Source organism: Macrotis lagotis, chromosome 3 (assembly GCF_037893015.1).
Source record: "Macrotis lagotis isolate mMagLag1 chromosome 3, bilby.v1.9.chrom.fasta, whole genome shotgun sequence".
NCBI classification, from domain to species: Eukaryota; Metazoa; Chordata; class Mammalia; order Peramelemorphia; family Peramelidae; genus Macrotis; species Macrotis lagotis.
This window is the reverse complement of record NC_133660.1, coordinates 209,190,931-209,211,863: the sequence shown is the minus strand read 5'-3', so window position 1 is coordinate 209,211,863 and position 20,933 is coordinate 209,190,931.

Sequence of the window (20,933 nt, the reverse complement as noted above, 5' to 3'; positions counted from 1 at the left end):
TTCATTATTTTCTGTTTGATCCAGCCATTATTTAAGATAAAATTTTTAATTTCCCATTAGTTCTTGGTTTATCTTTTCCTGACCCTTTATTATATGTAATTTTTTAAATCATGATGTGAGAATTGTGTTTTTATTATTTCTGCCTTTCTGCATTTGATTTTATGATTTTTGTGCCCTAAGACATGGTCAGTTTTTGTGAAGGTGCCATGTACTGCTGTACCCATTACATTTTCTCCAGAGGTCTATAATATCTATTTTTTCTAAGATTTCATTCACCTTCTTAACTTCCATCATGTTTATTTTATTGTTAGATTTATCTAGTTCTGAGAGAGGGAGGTTGTGGTCTCCAATTATTAATGTTTTGCTGTCTATTTCTCCTTGTAATTCCTTCTACATTTATAGAGATGGATGACTTAGGCATCTTTGAATTTTTGGGAGATAATATCTCCATGCCATATAAGCTCGAAAATTTCAGTCAGTTTTTGGATGAACAATAAATCCCTATGTTATAGATCTCAGCTGAAATAGAATCAGTATCAGGTACTTGGCTAATTGAAAGGAACCTAATGACAGTCAAAATCTCTTCTTCACTGGAAATTCAGCTAGGGACTGACTGATTTCAACTTGAGTCAAAATGACTTCTTCATTGATTGATCATGATCTGTTAAGAACCCTGTGGAAGTGTTAGGCCCATTGCTCTAGAATCATTTCCCTATCATTAATTAATGTAGATTCATCAATGCTATGTAGCTGAGATGCACCATATGTCTTTGACCCATAAATAACCTTCAGGGAATTATAAAATCATTTTGGTTTGTTATTGTCCGCATAAAATTGAATTTCATCTACCTTCTTCCCAGTCAAGGGTCCTGCATCTCTCTAAGTTTTGTTTGTACTTTACTTTTTTGCTGGAATTAAATTCTAGCTTCTGAGAAATGGATGAACTAATTATGTTCCCACCCTGGTAAATGCTGTAGAGTTCTCCTATTTCATTTAGCTGCATCTGTATTTCTTTTTTTTAAATTTTCTTTAATTTATTTGCACATTACTAAAATATTCTTGTTTTAGCATAAACATAATACCCCCCCCTACAAAAATATAAAACTTCATGAGAAATAAAGTAAAAGAAAGGAAAGAAATGTGTTTCAGCCAAGAGGCCCCAGGCCCATATCCCACCCTGAGACCCAGCAACCACATAGCCCTGTAGTCATGGACAGGCCACTCCATTGCACCACCTTGCAAAAAAGTAAAAAATGAAATGTGCTATATTTGACTATCCTGGCCTATGATATATCCTCTCCTGTATTTACCCAAATCCTTCCTCCCTTCCCCCTGTCCTGTTTCTCTCCTTTTTCTTCTAGACCTCTATACCCTAATGAATGTGTATGCTGTTTCCTCTCTGAGCCATTTCTGATAATAATGAAGTCTCCTCCATTCCCTCTCACCTTCCCACCTTCCATACTATTGCAAAACCTACATGAACTTTTTTTCTCTTATTATCACTACATTTCCCGTTCACTCATTGACTTCATTTTTACCATATATTTTATCTTCAAATTCAGTTCTGTCCTGTGATTCATCTCTAAAAACTCTTTCTACCTGCTCTTACTGAGAAAGTTAATATGAATATTATCTATATCATCTTTCCATGCAGGAATACACACATCATTATTAGTACTTCATAATTTATGCTTCTCATACTCCCTCTCTATGCTTCATCTGAGTACTGTAACTGAAGATCAAACTTTCTGTTCAGCTCTGGTCATTTCAACAGGAACATTTTAAATTCCCATTTCATTGAAAGTTCATCTTTTCCATGTTCCATGGGTTGAGCACGCAGGGGTGCAGCTGCTGGGCGGCTCCTACTGGGCAGCTCCATGGGCCTGCTTCCAGTTCTGGGATCTGGGCTGTACTGAGGTCTGCTGAGGGCCATACTGCTCTAGGATCCACACTAGCTCTTAGCATAGGTCTCTCTGTTGATATTCCAAGTTGTCCTTGGTGCTCCATGGGGTACAGGTCAGGAAGCTGCTTCTGCAGCTAGGAGTTGGAGCTCCCAGGTACCATGGAGCTGTTTCCAGGTCATTGAAGTTCCTTTGCTTAGGTGTGGTGCTTCCCCACCAACCTCATGGAACAGAGCCTTCCCAGTATTTTCCAGGTTACCTTGGGTTGAAGTATTACCTCTCTGAATCTTTCTTTGGGTTCTGTCTCTCACACATTTAATTAGAGTCATTATTTTAAGGTTTTTTGAAATTTTGGGGGGGGAGCACCTAGGAGAGAATGTACTCCTGCTGTCATTTTGGCTCCGCCCCCCCCAAAGCTTCTGTATTTCTCCATAATTTTCATCAAAATAGTTTAGATGTTTATGAGTGATCTCACCCAGATGAGCAAAAGCAGTGTTATACACCAGATCTCTGAAAGCTGCCCATTCTGTTTCTGCTCCACTATTGCCAACTGTGTGTTGTTTCAGTTTTCCTTCCAAGGTAACAACAAACTAGTTGCACACAGGATAGAGCACAGCACCTGGAGTCAGGAGGACCTGGGTTCAAATCCAGCCACAAAAATTTAATAATTACCTAGCTGTATGACCTTGGGAAAGTCACTTAACCCTAATACCTTGCAAAAATGCTAAGAGAGAGAGAGAGAGAGAGAGAGAGAGAGAGAGAGAGAGAGAGAGAATAGGTGCCTCTCAAGACTTAATGAATCAATCAATGAACTATTGAATTTCCAGTTTTTGTCTTTAGGCTATATTGTTCCATACTCTGTTAAATTCTTATATTCCTTACTCCCATTTACTTGTTCTTCAAGTCATACTATTTGTTTTCTCTCTTTTAAATTTGTATAATCTTACACCTTGTGTGAAGATTCATATCATTTTAATCATCTAATAATGAAATGATTATAGTTAGGATGGCATTCTGTCTTCTGCCTAATTTTTGAGAGAAAAACTACAAACAATGGGAAGAAATATTCTATATTAGAATTTCATTAGTATCTGGTGTGGGTTTCTAGGGTGTGTTCAAGAAAGACTAATAAAACAATTAGGAGGGTTGCCAAGTACTTTTCAGGGCTGCTTTCTACCTTTGTTTTCCATATTATTCATTCAGCTCTCATCTGTGGCTCCAAGAAACTCTGGTATGAATAATGGACATACACCAGTAAATATGACTTTTTAAATTTTTTAAACTTTTTATTACTTAAGGCAATGAGATTAGATGTCTTGCCCTAGGTCACACAACTAGGCAATTATTAAATGTCTGATTACAGATTTGAAATCAGGACCTACTGACTCCTAGGTCAGTGCTCTATCCACTCTACCATCTAGCTGGCCCACCTTTAAGTATTTTTTCTTTTTTTGGTTGATTTATTTTATATTATTACAATAATTTTGTTATAAGAGTAATCAGAATACCACTCCCAGAAGACAAGAAACCTCAAGAACAGTGAGAGAGAGAGAGAAAAAAAATGAACTTCAGTCTGTGTTAGATTTCAGTAGCTCTGTCTCTGGGTTGAGTTGCCATCTTTATCATAAATTGACCAGAGAAGTTGCTTCAATATTTTTCCCATAGTTGCTATTAATAGTTGTATTTCCCTTTACTCTATTCCTCCCCACTCTCATTTAGTCTATTCTGTTTCTCTCTCTCTCTCCTTTCTTTCTGCTACTGTCCAAAAGTATGCTGTATCTGAATACTCTTCTTACAATCTTCCCTCTCTTCTGTTTTTTTTTTTTTTGCAAGGCAAATGGGGTTAAGGGGCTTGCCCAAGGCCACACAGCTAGGTAATTATTAAATGTCTAAAACTGGATTTGAACTCAGTTACTCCTGACTCCAGGGACAGGCCTCTATCCACTTCTCCACCTAGCTGTCCCTCTCTTGTTTTTTAAGAAAGAATTTATTTATTTTGAGTTTTACAATTTTTCTCTATTCTTGCTTCCTACCTCCCTCCCCCCCACAGAAGGCATTTTGTTAGTGTTTACATTGGTTTCATGTTATATATTGATCTCAGTTGAATGCGATGACAGAGAAATCATATCCTTAGGGAAAATGAAATAAAGTATGGGATAGTAAAATTGCATATTAATATAATGTTTTTCATTATAATTTGACGGTAATAGTCTTTGGTCTTTGTTCAAAGTCCACAATTCTTTCTCTGGATACATATGGTATTCTCCAATGCAGATACCTCAAAATTGTCCCTGGTTGTTTCATTGAAGGGATGAGCAAGTCAATCTGAGTTGGTCATCACCCCCACATTGCTGTTAGGGTGTACAATATTTTTCTGGTTCTGCTCATCTCACTCAGCCTCAGTTCATGCAAATCTTTCCAGCTGCCCCTGAATTCTCATATCTCCTGACTTCTAATAGAACAATTGTGTTCCACAACACACATATACCACAGTTTGTTAAGCTATTCCCCAATTGAAGGACAATCACTTAATTTCCATTTTTTTTGCCACCACAAACAAGACTGCTATAAATATTTTTGTACAAGTAATGTTTTTACCATTTTTAATCATCTCTTCAAGGTATAGATCCAGTAGTGGTATTGCTGGGTCAAAGGGTATGCACATTTTTATTACCTTTTGGGCATAATCCCAAATTGCTCTCCAGAAAGTTGGATGAATTCACAGCACCACCAACAATCTATTAGTGTCCTAGATTTCTCACATCCCTTCCAACATTGATTATTGTCCTTTCTGGTCATATTGTCCAGTCTGAGAGGTGTAAGGTGGTATCTCAGAGATGCTTTAGTTTGCATTTCTCTAATAATTGGAGCAATTTTTCATATGACTATGGAGTGCTTTGATTTCCTCAGCTGTAAATTGGTTTTGCATATCCTTTGACCATTTGTCAACTGGGGAATAGCTTGTTTTTTTGAAAATTTGCCTCAGTTCTCTGTTTATTTTAGAAATCAGTCCTTTGTCAGAATTGCTAGTTCCAAAAAATATTTCTCAATATACTACATTTCTTTTGATCATGGTTACAGTGATTTTGCCTGTTCAAAAGCTTTTTAATTTAATGTAGTCAAAATTATCTAGTTCATTTTGAATGATGTTCTCTATCACTTCCTTCATCATAAAGTGGTTCCCTTTCCATAGATCTAACAGGTAAACTACACCTTGATCTTCTACTTTGCTAATAATATTCTTTTTTATGTCTAAGTCCTGTATCCATTTGGATCTTATCTTGGTCTAGGGTGTGAGCTGTTGGTCTAATCTAATTTTCTTCCATACGAACTTCTAATTTTCCCAACAGTTTTTATTGAATAAAGAGTTTTTATCCCAATAGATGGACTCTTTGGGTTTATCCAACAGCAGATTACTATAATCATTTCCTGCTATTGCACCTGGTCTATTCCATTGATTCACCACTCTATTTCTTAGCCAATTCCAGACAGTTTTGATGACTGATGCTTTATAATATAATTTTAAATCTGGGAAGGCTAAGCCACCTTCTTTTGCACTTTTTTCATTGAATCCCTAGAAATTATTGACTTTTTATTTCTCCATATAAATTTACTTAATACTTTTTCTAACTTGTTAAAGTAATTTTTTGGAATTTTGATTAGTAGGGCACTAAAAAAAGCAGTTTAGTGTTGGTAGAATTGTCATGTTTATTATATTAGCTCAACCTATCCATGAACAGTTGATGTTTGCCCAGGTATTTAAATCTGATTTTATTTATGTGAGAAGATTTTCTAATTGTATACATAAAGTTTTTGAGTCACCTTGTCAGGTATCTTATTTTGTCAGAGGTTACTTTGAATGGGATTACTCTTTCTAGCTCTTTCTGCTGTATCTTGCTAGTCATATAGTCATATATAGAAATACTGAAGATGCAAAAAGGATACGATTCTCTGAAAACTGCCTTTCAACAAATAGAAATGTCCTTCAAAAATTGAATGGACCATCATCAATAGATGATGAAAAATCTTTTGTTAAAAATGAAGCACTCATTCCATCTAAAAACTCTAGAGAGTATAGGAATAAATGATCCATTCTGTTTTTGAAGGACTTTTCTATTTGCCTAAATGTAGTATTGAGCGAATCATTTTCTTTTTGTGTTTGCCCAATTGAAGATCTGAAAGAATTATTCTCATTTTGTATTTGCCCAATTTTTTTTCTAAGTCTTTGTTTTCTTGTTGCTATGTGTTTATTTTCTCTTGAGTTTGTTTTCCCAATTTTTGCAATTGATTTTTAAACTCCTTCTTAATATCTTCAAGGGAGTCTTCCTGGATTGGAGACCAATTCATATTCTTCTCAGCAGTGCTAGACCTCTCTGGGTTAGGATCTGTGTCTTCTAAGAATTTCTCCATGGCCCCCTTTTCTCTGGCCTTTTTTCATCTTGTGTTGGTTGGGTGGTGGGGAAGCTGGCTCTCAGAGGTTTGCTTTTGAGGATCCTAGAGGCTTTGTTCACTTGGTTTAGTAATTCCAAGGGCTAGCCAGTGAGTGGTGCTGGTTGCTTTCTCTGAAGTGAAGTCCAGCAACAAGGTTTGAGTTGACCCTGAAAACTGTACTGGATCCTGGGAGAGGGAGTTTATCTCTTTCTGTTGAGTGAACTCTGCCACCCTGAGTGGGTGGGGGCATTGTTTATTGTTTGTTCTGGGCAAAGGGCTCAAATGAAAGTATGGAGCTCATGATCCTGGCCCAGCTGGTTGTTCTCCAGGTGTGTTCTAAAACTCTGTGCTGCAACTCACCCTTTTGTAGCTTTTCTGCCCCTGGCCAAAGACACAGCAGCTAAAGTTGGATCTTGCACCCACCACTCACTGAAGTCTCCATGGCTGTGACTGACCCTCTGCCCTCCCCCAGCTGCCATCCCTAGCTCTGACCTTCTGCTCTCATCTACCAGTTCATCCAAGGTCCCCTGAGAAAGACCCTCTTGGTAGGTGTTCTTCTCCTAGTTTCTCTTTCTGGGTTTTTTTGATGGAATTTCTATTAAGAGGTTTATCTCATGTTATTTCTGAGGGGAAAGAGAGAGCACTATCACAGTATCTGTCTTCTCTCTTGCATCTTGAACAAAAGTATTCCATCTCTTCTATCACCTATTTCCCCCTTCCCTCCCCCACTATTTCCCCTTATCCCATCCATTCCTTCTCATTTTTCTCTAGGGTAAGATAGATTTCTATACCCTAGTAAGTGTGTATGTTATTTCCTCTCTGAGCCAATTCTGATGAGAATGAAGTCTCACTCAATCTCCCTCACCTTCCCCCATTCCACTCCATTGAAAAAAGCTTTTACTTGACTCTTATTTGAGACATCTTAGCTCCTTCTTCCTCTCCATTCTCTTCTTCCCAGTCCTTTCCTTTGTCACCCATTGAAACCATCTCCTTTATGTTCCCTGTCTATACATGCTCCTTCTAACAGTTCATATGTATGTATATATATATATATATATATATATATATATATACATATATATATATATATATATATATATATATATATATATATGAATGTTCCTATGAGCTATCAATATCTTCTTCCCATGCAGGAATACAAACAGTTCAACATCATTAAGTTCCTCATAGTTAGTCCTTCTCTTCCACCCTTGTCTATGGTTTGCCAGAATCCTGTACTTGAAGACCAAACTTTCTGTTCAGCTCTAGTTGTTTCAATAGGAAAGTTTTGAAGTCCCCAGTTTCATTGAAGGTCCATTTCTTCCCCTGAAAGAGGATGTTCTGTTTTGCTGGGTAGTTGATTCTCGGTTGTAAAATAAGATCCTTTGCCTTCCAGAATATCATATTCTAATCCCTACAAACCCTTAACGTAGATGCTGTCAGATCCTGTGTAATCCTGACTATAGAGTCACGATAGTTGAATTGTTTGTTTCTGGTGTGCTTTGTTTTTAGGTTTTTCAAGGCAAACAGGGTTAAGTGGCTTGCCCAAGGCCACATGGCTAGGTAATTATTAAGTGTCTGAGACCAGATTTGAACCCAGGTACTCCTGATTCCAGGGCCAGTGCTTTATCCACTATGCCACCTAGCCTCCCCTTCTGGGGTGCTTTTAATATTTTCTCTTTGAGTTGAGGTGTTTTGGAATTTTCCTATAATATTCCTTTTTCTTTTGGGATCTCTTTCACAGGAGGTGATTGGTGAATTCCCTCAATTTCTATTTTACCCTCTGCTTCTAGGATCTCAGAGCAATTTTGCTGTATTATTTCTTGCAAAATGAAGTCTAGGCTCTTATCCTGGCTATGATTTTCAGGTAGTCCAACAATTTTTAAATTATTTCTTCTGGATCTGTTTTTGAGATTACTTATTTTTCACCATGAGATAGTTCACATTTTCTTCTAATTTGGGGCTTTTTTGGAAGAGTTTCATTTCTTCCTGATTTCTTGCAAAGTCATCAGCTTCCTTTAGTTCCATTCTGCATTTGAAGGAGTCATTTTTCTTCAGAGCTTTTTTTATCTCCTTTTCCAGCAGTCCAATTCTGCTTTTAAGGCATACTTCTCCTCATTTACCTTTTGTTTTGCTTTTTCCATTTGTCCTAAACTGGTTTTTAATACATCATTTTGTTCAGTATTTTTTTTAAAAGCTGTTAATTTGGCTTCCATTATTTATCTGCATCACTCTCATTTCTCCTCCCAATTTTTCCTCCACCTCCATTATTTGCTTCTCAAGCCTTTTTTGAGCTTATATGTAGTGTGAGCCCATTTTCTATTTCTCTTGGAGATTTTGGATACAAAAGCTTTGATTTTGTCATCTTCTGACTATGTGCTTTGATCTTTCATAGGACCAAAGTAATTTTCTATGATCATATTTTTCTTTTCCTGTTGTTTGTTCATTTCCTCAGCCTAAGACTGATTTAAAGCATTTCCAAGGCTTTGGGGTTTTTTTGTGGGGGACATCCCACTGGGACATATTTTCCTCCAAGGTCTTATGCTCTCTTGTCTGTGCTTTGATATATAGAAGATAACAGGTGCTCCACTATGCCCTGAAGCTGTGAGGAGTGTCCCTGATATGTCAGTGGCCCAATAATTTTTAAATTATATCCTCTGGATCTATTTTCAAGGTCATTTGTCTTTCCAATGAAATATTTTACATTTTATTCTAATTTTTGGGGGGTGTATTTTTTCCTGGGTTCTCACAAAGTTATATACATTTGAAAGAATTATTTTCTTCAGAGAACTTTTTTATCTTCTTTTCCACCTGGCCAATTCACTTTTTAAGGCTTTGTTCTCCTCATTCGCCTTTTAATTTGCTTTTTGTATTTGACCTAAACTGGTTTCAACACATTATTTTCTTTAGTTTTTTTTTTTTTGTATTTCTTTTACCAAGTTGTTGACTTGTTTTTCATGACTTATCTGCATTGCTCTCATTTCTCCTCCCAGTTTTTCCACAACCTCCCTTAATTACTTTTCAAAGCCTTTTTTGAGCTCATCCATGGTGTGATCCCATTTTCTATTTCTTATGGAAGTTTTGGGTACGGAAGCTTTGATTTTGTCATCATCTGACTATGTATTGTGGTCCTCCATGGGACCAAAGTAATTTTCTATGGTCTAATTCTTCTTTTTTTTTTTTCTGTTTGCTCATTTCCTCAGCTTATGACTGATTTTCCACACTTCCAAGGCTTTGGGTTTTTTTTGGGACAACCCACAGGGATTTTTTAATATTTTAATTCCTCTAAGTTCTTATAAGAGACTTTAGCCCCCCCTCCCCATGCTAGAGATGTGAGGATGGTCTCTGCTTGTCTATGGTAGTATGGGGGCCCAAACTGCAATCTGGATCTGAGTGTGGGCAAACAGCAAAGTCCTGCCCCAGAGAGAGCAGAGAGATTTCTGCAGTCCCCCCCAACCCCCTTACCATCTGTGGGCTATCCTCTGGAGGTGTATGCTCTTTTCTCCAATTGCTGTTGGAGGTTCTCACTGCAGGGCTGTTCTGAGGCCAGTGTTCCTGATGGACTACTCTGAAGCTCACACTACTCATTCCACTCATTCTGCTTCATCTGAGTTTTCCCACTGCCCCTTTTTCCTTTGCATTTTTTGCATGACATGTTTAACAGTGTTGTCAGATTTCTTCAATGTGTCTGCAAACAATAGCAAAGTCAGTTATCATACTGGTGGCAAATTATTTAATTTGAAAAGACTGCAAGCCAAGAATAAAGTAGATAGAGAGTTGATGCATGATTTTCTCCCCACCCCCCACTTTTGCCTTCAGTGACTCAATGCAGACACTAAAGTGGAGATGAAACAAATTATTTATAGTTCTCGGTTGCTTCTTCTTATTTTGGTCCAACAATTAAGACCAAGAAAACACAGGTTCTCTACCAACCAGCACCATTCCTTCCATATATAGAAAAATTGGTTATAGAAAATGAAGACTGAATGTTTTGCATAGGTTCACTTCTCTTGGAAATTCACTTTTTAGGGATATACATGCACGTGATAAGGTTAACATGCACAATTTCATAGTTAGGTAAGTTTTGGAGAGGCTCCAAAGGAAAGTGGAGGAATAGAAGTATTAGACTCCCTATCAAACTGAAGGTCAATTGAGTCATGTCTTGGCCTTATTTTTGTATGCCTCTGAAACCTAAATAGTATACCAGGTACATAGCAAGAAACAAATTGATTTCATTTGAATTGTTTTAGGAACATTCTGAAAATCACCTAGCAAGAAAAGATACTAGAAACTGAGGTCCTTTCTCCAGCTAAACTCTTGCCAAGCATTCAAACTCTGATGACTGATCTTGTTATTTAAATGTCTATGGTAGGTTTGTTTAAAAGACTATTTTATATAGAACTCAAATAGGTCAAACACTCACTTGGAAGTCAGAAAAAAACAATACAAGGTCATTTTCAAGTTTCTCTAAAGAACTTTGGAATTGATTTGAAATGTGGGAGACATTGAATAAGATACTGACTAGGCACATGGCAAGCCCACATCAAAGAAATCATTGTGCTCTGTGAGCAAAGCAGAATTGAAGTAGTTCAAAAGAAATGTGAGATACTCAAATATAGAGACATCCCACTCCAAATGTTCACATAGACTATTTGTATAGATTCCAAATTTGTATTGATCTAATCAGTCATGGACAAACTCGACCTTAACTCCAACACAGTCATGTCATTTTGCTCCTCTTCAAGAATGGTGTTATAGCAATCAGAAACTTGTCTGTGAATGCATGAATCTGTGTGTGTGTGTGTGTGTGTGTGTGTGTGTGTGTGTGTGTGTATGTTTTTGTTTAAATTTGGTTTGTGGATGTGTCTCTCATTCCCAGAAATTTTATTATAATTATTTGTTTTCTTTTCTCTTTATCAAATTTATGAAATTATCTTTAGTTATCTTTGGATATTTAAGAAGGCAGAAATATGTAGATGTAGAGAATAGGTGCTATGTACTGAGAGTGCCAATTAATGTCCATTGGTAAGTGTTTTTGAAAATTGATTCAAGATATATAGAAAGTTAATTATTGTCATATGAGCAATTTTAACCAATTCATGAAAATTCCACTAATGTGAAATTCACATCACTCCATATGTTCAGTACAAGAAGGGGAAAAAATTGATAAGATTGATCCTGTCAAAGATCCTTTACTTATTTCATATTGTTCATACCAAGTCTCCTCTTTCTCATGAGCCTCATGGTTTTACTGAAAGTAGTATATAAAATTCTGCTTGAAGACATTGAGCATCCAATGGAGATCCAATATTAATTTGGCAATAATGTAATGAATGCTGTGCTCTGACTTCCAGGTCAAGGAAGAGACTTTTGAAGGTGTTAACACAATCAGTTTGCCTATTCTAGCCTAATTTCTCATTCCTAACTCAAACTGGAGGTCTTATACCTCTGACAAAAATTTCTGTTTAACATTGGTCTTTATTAGTGACTTTCTTTTTACTCTTCTAGCATTTTACTGACTTATATAAGAATCTGATGATACCGGTATCAGTCTTCTTTTCACCAAAACTTTCAATATTTCATTTCCCCAAGGAAAGAGACAATGATGTGGTACAATGAATAGAAATCAAATTAGGAGTCAAGAAAATCTGAGTGAAAAATCTCATTTCAATTACTTACTATCTGCATCACTTTTCAAGTCACATACATTTCCTCACTTGAAAGTAGTAGTAATAAAAAGAGATTTGAAATCTTGACTGACCTTTGCTTGAAAAGTCATATTGGCAAAATACATGTGTACTAGGACTGGAGGATGGGAAGGTAGATTGAATTATCTTGGAAGTCCTTAGTACCTTTAAAATTTTATGCTTTTAGAAATTTCAGTGCTTAATTCTGATAATCATGGTTAAGAAGATTAGATGATATATGCATGCACATATGTATACATATATGTATACATATATATGTATACATATACATATATGAATATATATATATATATATATATATATATACTAAATCTGACTACCAAATTTCATTTTCCTTTCATTTTTACTCTGATTATCTAAGGGATAAGAATTGTCTGAAAGAAAAAAAAATCTGAAGAAAGATAAAAAAGAAGTTGGAGGTGGAAATGGAAATGGAAAAGAAAAAGCAACAGTTCTTTCTCCTCACAAATTACCTTGGTTTTGTTCTTTAATATTTTAACTTAATTTTCTTTAAATAATATCACTATATTATATAATTTTATATTGGCAACTCATATTATTAATTTATATAATAATAATAACATTAATAATGATCTACTTTGATTAATAATGAAGTAGATTTGTATTAATTATATTAGTACATTAATATATTTAAATAAAAATGAAAACGCCTATAGCCATAGATTTACATACATCCCTACATACATACACACATGCATATATATATATATATATATATATATATACTATATATATATATATATTTATATATAAACTTCTATGTATATGTTTTCTAACTACTCTGATTCTCAATGACTTTAAATCAGATAGGTTCCATTTCCCACTTTCCCCAGAGTTCTCTAATAGTTTTTAGCACATTCTAGGATATCTAAGCTCTCTAGCAATTGCTCCTATTTCAAACAGTATAATTCCCTCAATTGTAAGAGGTCATTCCCTTGCAAAATAGCAAATATGCAGGCATACTCCACAATACATGGAGCATTATTCATTTAACCTCATCCCTTATCTCTGCATGTCTTCATTCTCTGAGGAGGAAAAGGGGCTTAAATTCATAGATCAGCTCACATTCATTAGAGCATGATATCAGTTCTATGTTCAAAACCTCTCTCCTGATCTTGCAACTTTCCTTTCTGACTGATTGGCTATAAAGTGCTGTTTCCTTATGATTTTGAGTTCACCTGCAACTGAGAAAGGCAGATAAAACTAAAGAAGGAAAATATTACAACCCATTTCTTGAGGATAGCAGGAAAAAACAAGATCAAGATTTCCTTTCCTTCCAAACTGCGGTATATGTATGTCATGAAACACTATTGTTTTATTAGACACCAGGAGGGATGGAAATTCAGGGAAGTCTGGAAGGATTTGCATGAAATGATGTTGAGCGAGATGAGCAGAACCAGAAAAATATTCTACACCCTAATAACAACATGGGGGTGATGATCAACTTTGATGGACTTGCTCATTCCATCAGTGTAAGAATCAGAGACAATTTGGGGCTGTCTGTGATGGAGAATACATATGTATCCAGAGAAAGAACTGTGGAATTTGAACAAACATCAAGGACTATTACCTTTAATTTAGAAAAAAAAATATCTTATTGTCTGATCTTGTTATCTCTTATACTTTTTGTTTCTTCCTTAAGGATGTGATTTCTCTCTCATCACATTCCATTTGGATCAATGTATACTATGGAAACAATGTAAAGTTTGGCAAATTGCCTTCTGTGAGGGGGTAGAGGGAAGGACGTAAGATTATGGGAAAAATTGCAAAACTCAAAATAAATAAAATCTTTAAAAAATATTTCCTTTCTTTCTTCCAAGTTCATTTCATAGTTTCTGTACTGTTCAACTATGATCTTCATTTTCTGGAGGTCAATGTAGAGCATACAGGATTGAGATTATTTTAGTCTGAATAGTTTTAAAGATATAATGTTTTGATCTATTCAATCAACCAAAACAAGATACACCTATCCACATGATTAGAGATTCAGGGTGATCTGGGTATGACCAGGCAAGTGATATTAAATGAAATATATATAATATTCCTATAGAAGTTATAGAAAAAGATAATATGGAGACAGAGATAAGCATGCAGTCTTTCTCCTTAATATGATATAAACTCCCTGTAGTTTAATAATGTAATAATCATGGTACCTTCTATATGCAATAATCGTTCTAAGTACTTTAGAATTATATCATTTGAGTTATCTTTTAGGTTCTATGTAGTCCCATGACTGCATACTTTCCCTGCCTCATGGTAAGTGTTTAAACATTTCTTGGTGATTTATTGAATAGGAGGAAGTAGAAGAATATAGGGTAGAACAAGTAGAGCATAAGGATAAGACAAGAAATAAGGAGGAGGAAACAAGAAGAAAGTAGAGGTGGGAAGAAATTAGGGTATTGCATATTCCCCCAAATATTTAATCTATGCCCAAATCATTGAGTATGGCCTGCACTAATAAACATCAGTGACCCTTAATCTGGAGTTTCCTTTGTTGTACTGGATAATTACAAAAATCAATGCACTTATGGCATCCTTTGATGAACTCATTAGCTCATGGTATTTTGAACTGTTCAATTTGGTACTAATGAGGTTATGTAAGTCCAGATAGAAAAGCCTACAATCCTTTTTTAATTTTAGCTACCTTTGTGAGTTGAACTGCCTTTCCCTAACAAAACTGAAAAGCCTACTGCGACTTGAAATTTGTTGCATAGTCTTATTAAAGTCAAAGGAGTTGCTCCTGCTGCACCCCCTCCCCAACTGTCAGCAAGAAACCCTGGAAGAAACAAACGCTGGGAATAATTAAGTAATATTTGTGCTTCTTCTGACTTTCATGTAGCTTTCTGAATAGGAAGAAGTAATGGGCAATTAGAAAATAACTTAAATTACCTTTTAGAGACATTAGTAAACGGAAAATTCTGAAATTCCTGTGACCCAGAGGAGCCATATTATTAGGAAATGAATAATATACTTTCCTGAAAATGGCCACTTCTAGTTAGTGTAAGGTTTTAGGACAGCTTGGTGAATTAAAATAATTATTTAGATTTTGGATTGAAGCCAGAGTCCTTTATTTCAGAAGGTCTGGGGCTGGTTGATCGTCAGTAGTAACCTACTTTACTTCTGACAACCAAAAAAGCTACCTTGTTTTTATTTATATACATACCTAATCAGATATACATGTGCATAAACACATATACACATGTGTATGAATTTTTGTATAAGTTCCCTTAAAATTATTGTTCTTTCTTGTGAATGTGTCTTCAGCACAGTGCCTAACTTATACCAGGAATTAAAAATTGTGCAAAAAGTTGTTGATTGAATTTGTTTGATAAATGCTCAGCATTAGAAAGAATAATAAGAATAACAGTGCATTTGAGACAAAGAGAAACCATAGAAGCAAAGACAGTATAACATAGTGGACATGCCAACAAGGTATGAATATGGAATAAAGAGAGTTCCAAATTAAAATGCCCTTATTATCTGCGTGAGAATGAACATATTGCTTCTACTTTGGTAAGCCTCATTTTCTTCATTTAAAATGATGAATAATTTAAATTTTAAAAATAAATAATCAAAATGGAGATAATTATAGTTGTACTATCTATAACTTGCAGGGTTATTGTAAATATTGAATGAAATAATTTATATAAGATTATAAGTTTTAAAGTACTCTGTAAATGTATTTTTTGAGTGTGTGTAGCTCCCTCCAGGGATCACTCTCCCATTACTTCTGGTACTAGAAAGTTGGTTTGATGCATTGACTTTTCATAGGATGTGGCATCTGTTTGGGGAATATCTGCTGGAGCCCCTGACTCTGATCTTTTATGGGTAGCTGAAATATTTAGGACCTACTGCCTTGGGTTCAGCTGGAGTGCCATTGTGCTCTTTCAGAAAGGGAAAATATCTTGAACCTAGGATTAGTCCTTTCAGCTTTAAATTAAACATTTCAAACCTTGTAATGGATTCTGAGGCTTGGGGTAACTCAATTGCATATAGAGAAGCCAGTAGAGATAATGAATTTCTCCTGGATTACATAGATTCTTACTGTGGGAACCCATCTGTGAAACAGGAACAATTTTAAAATGAGTAAGCTATACCACTATTACCTCCTACCTAAGAAGTTACAAATCCAAACTTAGCATGCTTTACAAAATGTAGAATGCTCAATTTATTCCTAAAAGGATGTCATTTTCATATTTCACTGTCTCTGCTTTTGTCCTCTAGTTTTGCTGAAGTGTAAAGGATATATATTCTTAAAATTGTTCAAAGTACGAATGTGGGAGAGTGTACAGCATGTACCTTGATAAATAATCCAAATTGGCTGGAGAGTAGTTGGAAAAGAAGAAAATGAGAGAAGGCTAGAAAGAGGGTATTCAAAGACTGTGGAATTTTGAAAGTCAGATTGCAGAGTTATGGTTTTGCTCAATGCATAGCATGGAGTCATCTAAGACCTTGTTTTTAATACACATGCCTAAATAGGAAGATTTCATAGATCAGACTGGTAATATTATGAAAGGTTCTTTGGAGGAAAAGAAAGAAGAGACAAAGAAGACCTATTAGGAAATTAGTTCAATAGTCTAGGTGTTAGGCAAGATATTTGCTTGGCAGGTAAAGTAGGAATAGAAAAGAGTGAATGAAAGTAAGAATTATAATTATTATTGTTATTATTATTATCATTAATTGCTATCCATTATATTAATACTGAATTTATGGTTTTGGAAACAAGTGAAGAGTGGGAGTTGACAAAGAAAATAGGGAGTCATCATGGGAGCAAAGATCCTGATCAGATCATAATACAAGGTTAGTGTGAGGGAGGAAGCAAAGAATGGTAGAAAAATAGGCCAGGTAATTACTTTTCATGAAGTCCTGAAGTGTAAGATACATGTCAATGAAGAGTCTGAGAAATTGTTTTGTTATTTTGTGAGAAGAATGACCATTTTGGCTACTGAAATACCCTAAGATGATGTCAAGGGAATGATTTGGGTGAGAGAAGAGTATATAAACTTAGTGATTAAAATCATTAAGGAAAGTTGGAAGACAAAGATTTTTCTCGAAGGTGGTTATATCTTTTATGCGCAGTGCTTTATTTTAAGAAATACTTTCCTTTTGCAGCTAAGTGGCTCTTGGGGTAGAGAGTTGGCCCTAGAGTCAGGAGGACCTCAGTTCACTTCTGACCTTGGACACTTGATCTTGAGCCATTTAGCCTCATTGCTCCATCAAAAAAAAAGAAAAGAAAAAGAAACATTTTTCCTCAACACTATACTACAAAACATTTTTTAAAAGGAAACTAGCTTAGGGAAATGAAATGATATATCTAAATAGGGTCTAACTTGTCGAATTAAGCAAAAACTGATATAAATTCACATTGTAAGAAATGAAGTTGGCTCTAATGAAAACAGCACTACTCTTCTGGAAGCCTGAGGTCATCCTTGACAACTTTCAGTGAGATAGAACACCAATATGGCCAATATGAGCAATATTGATATATCCAACTCAAATGGCTAAATCTCACATTTATATGTAGCCATCAGACAATGAGAGAAAAAATTCACTGGCAGAAGAAGGGCTCCAATGCCTATCTTTTAAGACACTTGGTTTGGTTTTAGGCATTCACGAATAAAGTGTGTACTATGGCTTCCTAAATATTCTGAGAATGCCTGGTACATTTTTTTCTTTAAGTATCCTGAATATATAGTTCACTTTTTGGGTTACTTTCTATTGCCTTCTTATCCCTCTTTACATTCTATTCATTAAGAATCAATGTAAATTTAAAAAATAATAATAAAGCAAGGCATTGTATTCAATATCAGTGATTAATAGACAACAAAAAGCAATTTATACCCTCAGGGAACTTAAAGTCTTTTGTAAAGTATTAGACATAATCACAAATAAGTATCACAGAGGCTTAATTTAAGTGGGAGGAAAGAGAAATTATAAATGAATGTTTTTGGCACCTAGACAAAGAAAATTCCCTACCCCTACCATATCGTCTTCATCAACCCTTCATAATCTTCATACAAGCTACCTTACGTGCCTTATTTCATATCACTGTCTTTCACACATTATACTTTCTAGTTATACTAGCTTACCATAGGTTCACAAACTACATTCTATCTTTAAATTTTGTGTTTTTGCATAACCTCTACCTCATTTGGAATGCCTCTTTCCTTTTGCCATCTTTTTAAAATTTCTTAGTTATGAATATTTTCTTTCACTTTCAAATTACCTTTTCATCATGAATGTGTCTATATCACATCTTAGTTAGACTGTGCAATAGAAGAGCGCTGGACCTTCAGTAACGAAGACCTCTATTCAAATTTGACCTCAGACACTTGCTATTTGACCATGGCCTCAGTTATGTCTAGCTGAGTGATCATAAGTAAGTCATTTAATCCCATTGACTCATAAGAAAAAACAAACTAGGAAACAAAACAAAATACTTTCCTTAATACCATACTACAAATAAAAGTAAGAAACAAGGAAGGGAAGGAAATAAGGAAGGCAGCTTATAGAAGTGAAATGACATGTCTAACTAGGTCTAATGTCTCTAACTAAGCATAAATTGAATTGAATTTACATTGTTGTGGGAATGAAGTTGGCCCTAAGGAAGGTAGCAGTACTCTTCTCTAAGCCTGAGGTCATCCTGGGCAACTTTCAGTGAGATAAAGTACCAAACAGTATGTTTGCTAAGAAAACCCAAATGGGCTCATGAAGAGTTGGACAAGACTAAACAATCAAAATATTTATCTTCCCAAGAATGTAACTTCCTTATAAAGAGAAACTTTCAGTTTTTCTTTGTATTCTGAGAACAGTGACTTGTACTTAGGAGATATTTGGAAAATATTTCTAAAATGTTCAGAAGAGAAGAGGAAGAACCTTTAAAATATTTTTCAGATTTGTTTCCTTCAGAGTCTTTTATCTCTGAAAATCAAAGAAAAGTTCCATGCATGTTTAGAGTATTCTGGCTCTTTAACTGTAGAAGAGCCTAAGAAAACCTAGAGAAGTGAGATCCTTTTCCCCAGTACCTCAAGAATTTGTCATTTTCCTTTTCCCCCCAAGACTACCAATTTTATGGGTGTGAAATATAGGCCAACAGATGGCAGAGGAATTAGAAATTTGAATAGAAATATTATTAAATTAATAGTAAGAGATAACTTCTGTCCCCTGCAGCTTTAGTGCTCCAATAATCTAGACTAGATTGGAAAATTTATCTGCCTGAGGACCTTTTTCTCCTCTGGATTATGAAAGCAAAAAGAAATACCTCCATCATTTTCAATGTCATTATGGCAAGAGGTATTGGAAGCATATGTAATTGACTCTCTGGAGTTTAAATTCTTTTTTCTTTTAAGTGGCACTGAAACAATAGAATCAGGATTCAAATACATCTTGAGAGGCTGGAGGCTGAATCTAATAACATGAAATTCAACAGGTTCACGTGTAAATTTTGCTGTTGAACAAAATTATAAATAAAAATGATAGACATCATAATTATAAGATTGAAGCTGAAGAGAGATTTAATATTTCTAAAAAAATTTTTCTCAAAATTTCTAACAAAAAAATAATGGCCTTTAAACTCAGTCACTGACTCAGTTGTTTTACTGTTTATTCAACAAACCAAAATAAAACTTGTTCTACATTAAGAGGGGATTAACTTCCATAAACAGACACATACAGTCCCAATGTGTTCTGCCTTTATCAGAACTCACCTGAAAGATCATATTTTGTTTTAAGGTCACTGTCCAACTTTAGTTTCAGAAGAGCACAAACAGAATTGCTTTAAAACCCTTTTGTCTATATCCTCCTGGAATTCATTGAAGCAACTAGAAATGTTTAATTTGGACATGAGAACACTTGTGGAAAGAGATAATGGTTGTATTCATTGAAGAGCTTATCACAGCAGTTTCATTTTTTTTACAGAAATTAGCTTTTTGTCCTTCATTATTGAAGAAGACAAAAATGACATTATCATGTTAGAGATGAGTTAGATTGTGTCTGGAGTGTGACTGATCAGACCAATATGAATTTTGAATGTTCTACCACAGATTGGGTACAAATGGTCCATGTGAATACCTTGGTACTTACTCTAAACTTGAGCATGTCACATTTCCTTTGTGCTATTTCCATTCTGCCTTGCTTAAAGAGCACAGCACCCTTACTGATGAGGACATGTTATGCTAGGAGATCATGTTCCAGTGTCTCCCATGCTGCACAATCAATTCTAAAATTCTTTAGACAGAACTTTGGGAGTGTCCCTATATCACTTCTTCTTACCTCCTTGTGTGCGCTTGTCCTATAATGTCAGCTAGAGGTAAATTCAATGATTCTGCACTGATGACACTATGGAAGTGTTCAGCCCATCTCTTTAAGATCATGTGCTATTGTTAATCAATGTGATTTCATCAACACTGAGTAACTGAGATGCACCATAGATCTTTGGTCCATAAATAGCCTTCAGGACATCATAAAAGCACTTTGGATTCTTACTATCTGCATAAAATTGTATTTCAACTTACAGCTTCCTGGAGTTAGATGAGTGAGAGTTAGATAGCTCAGGTGGACATCAAAGGTGGAAACAGTCTTGAAAAGAGCTGGGCAACCCTCACACCAGAGCTACTTGCCTTCCTTAAATATACCCTACACTCCTACACAAAAAGTAGAATAGTAATGTTAATTGATAAAGTTGGTATTTGATCTCATTTATTTTAATAACAAATCCAATATACTTTCCATGACAAAATTAGTTTCTTTAATAATTACACTTTTCACCTAAAATTTTTAATTTTCATATTATCTTGTAAGAGAGCAAAATTAAAGTCAAATGGGATGATATGATATATACCCTAGAGTCATAGAGAGAGTCAGACTTGAATTT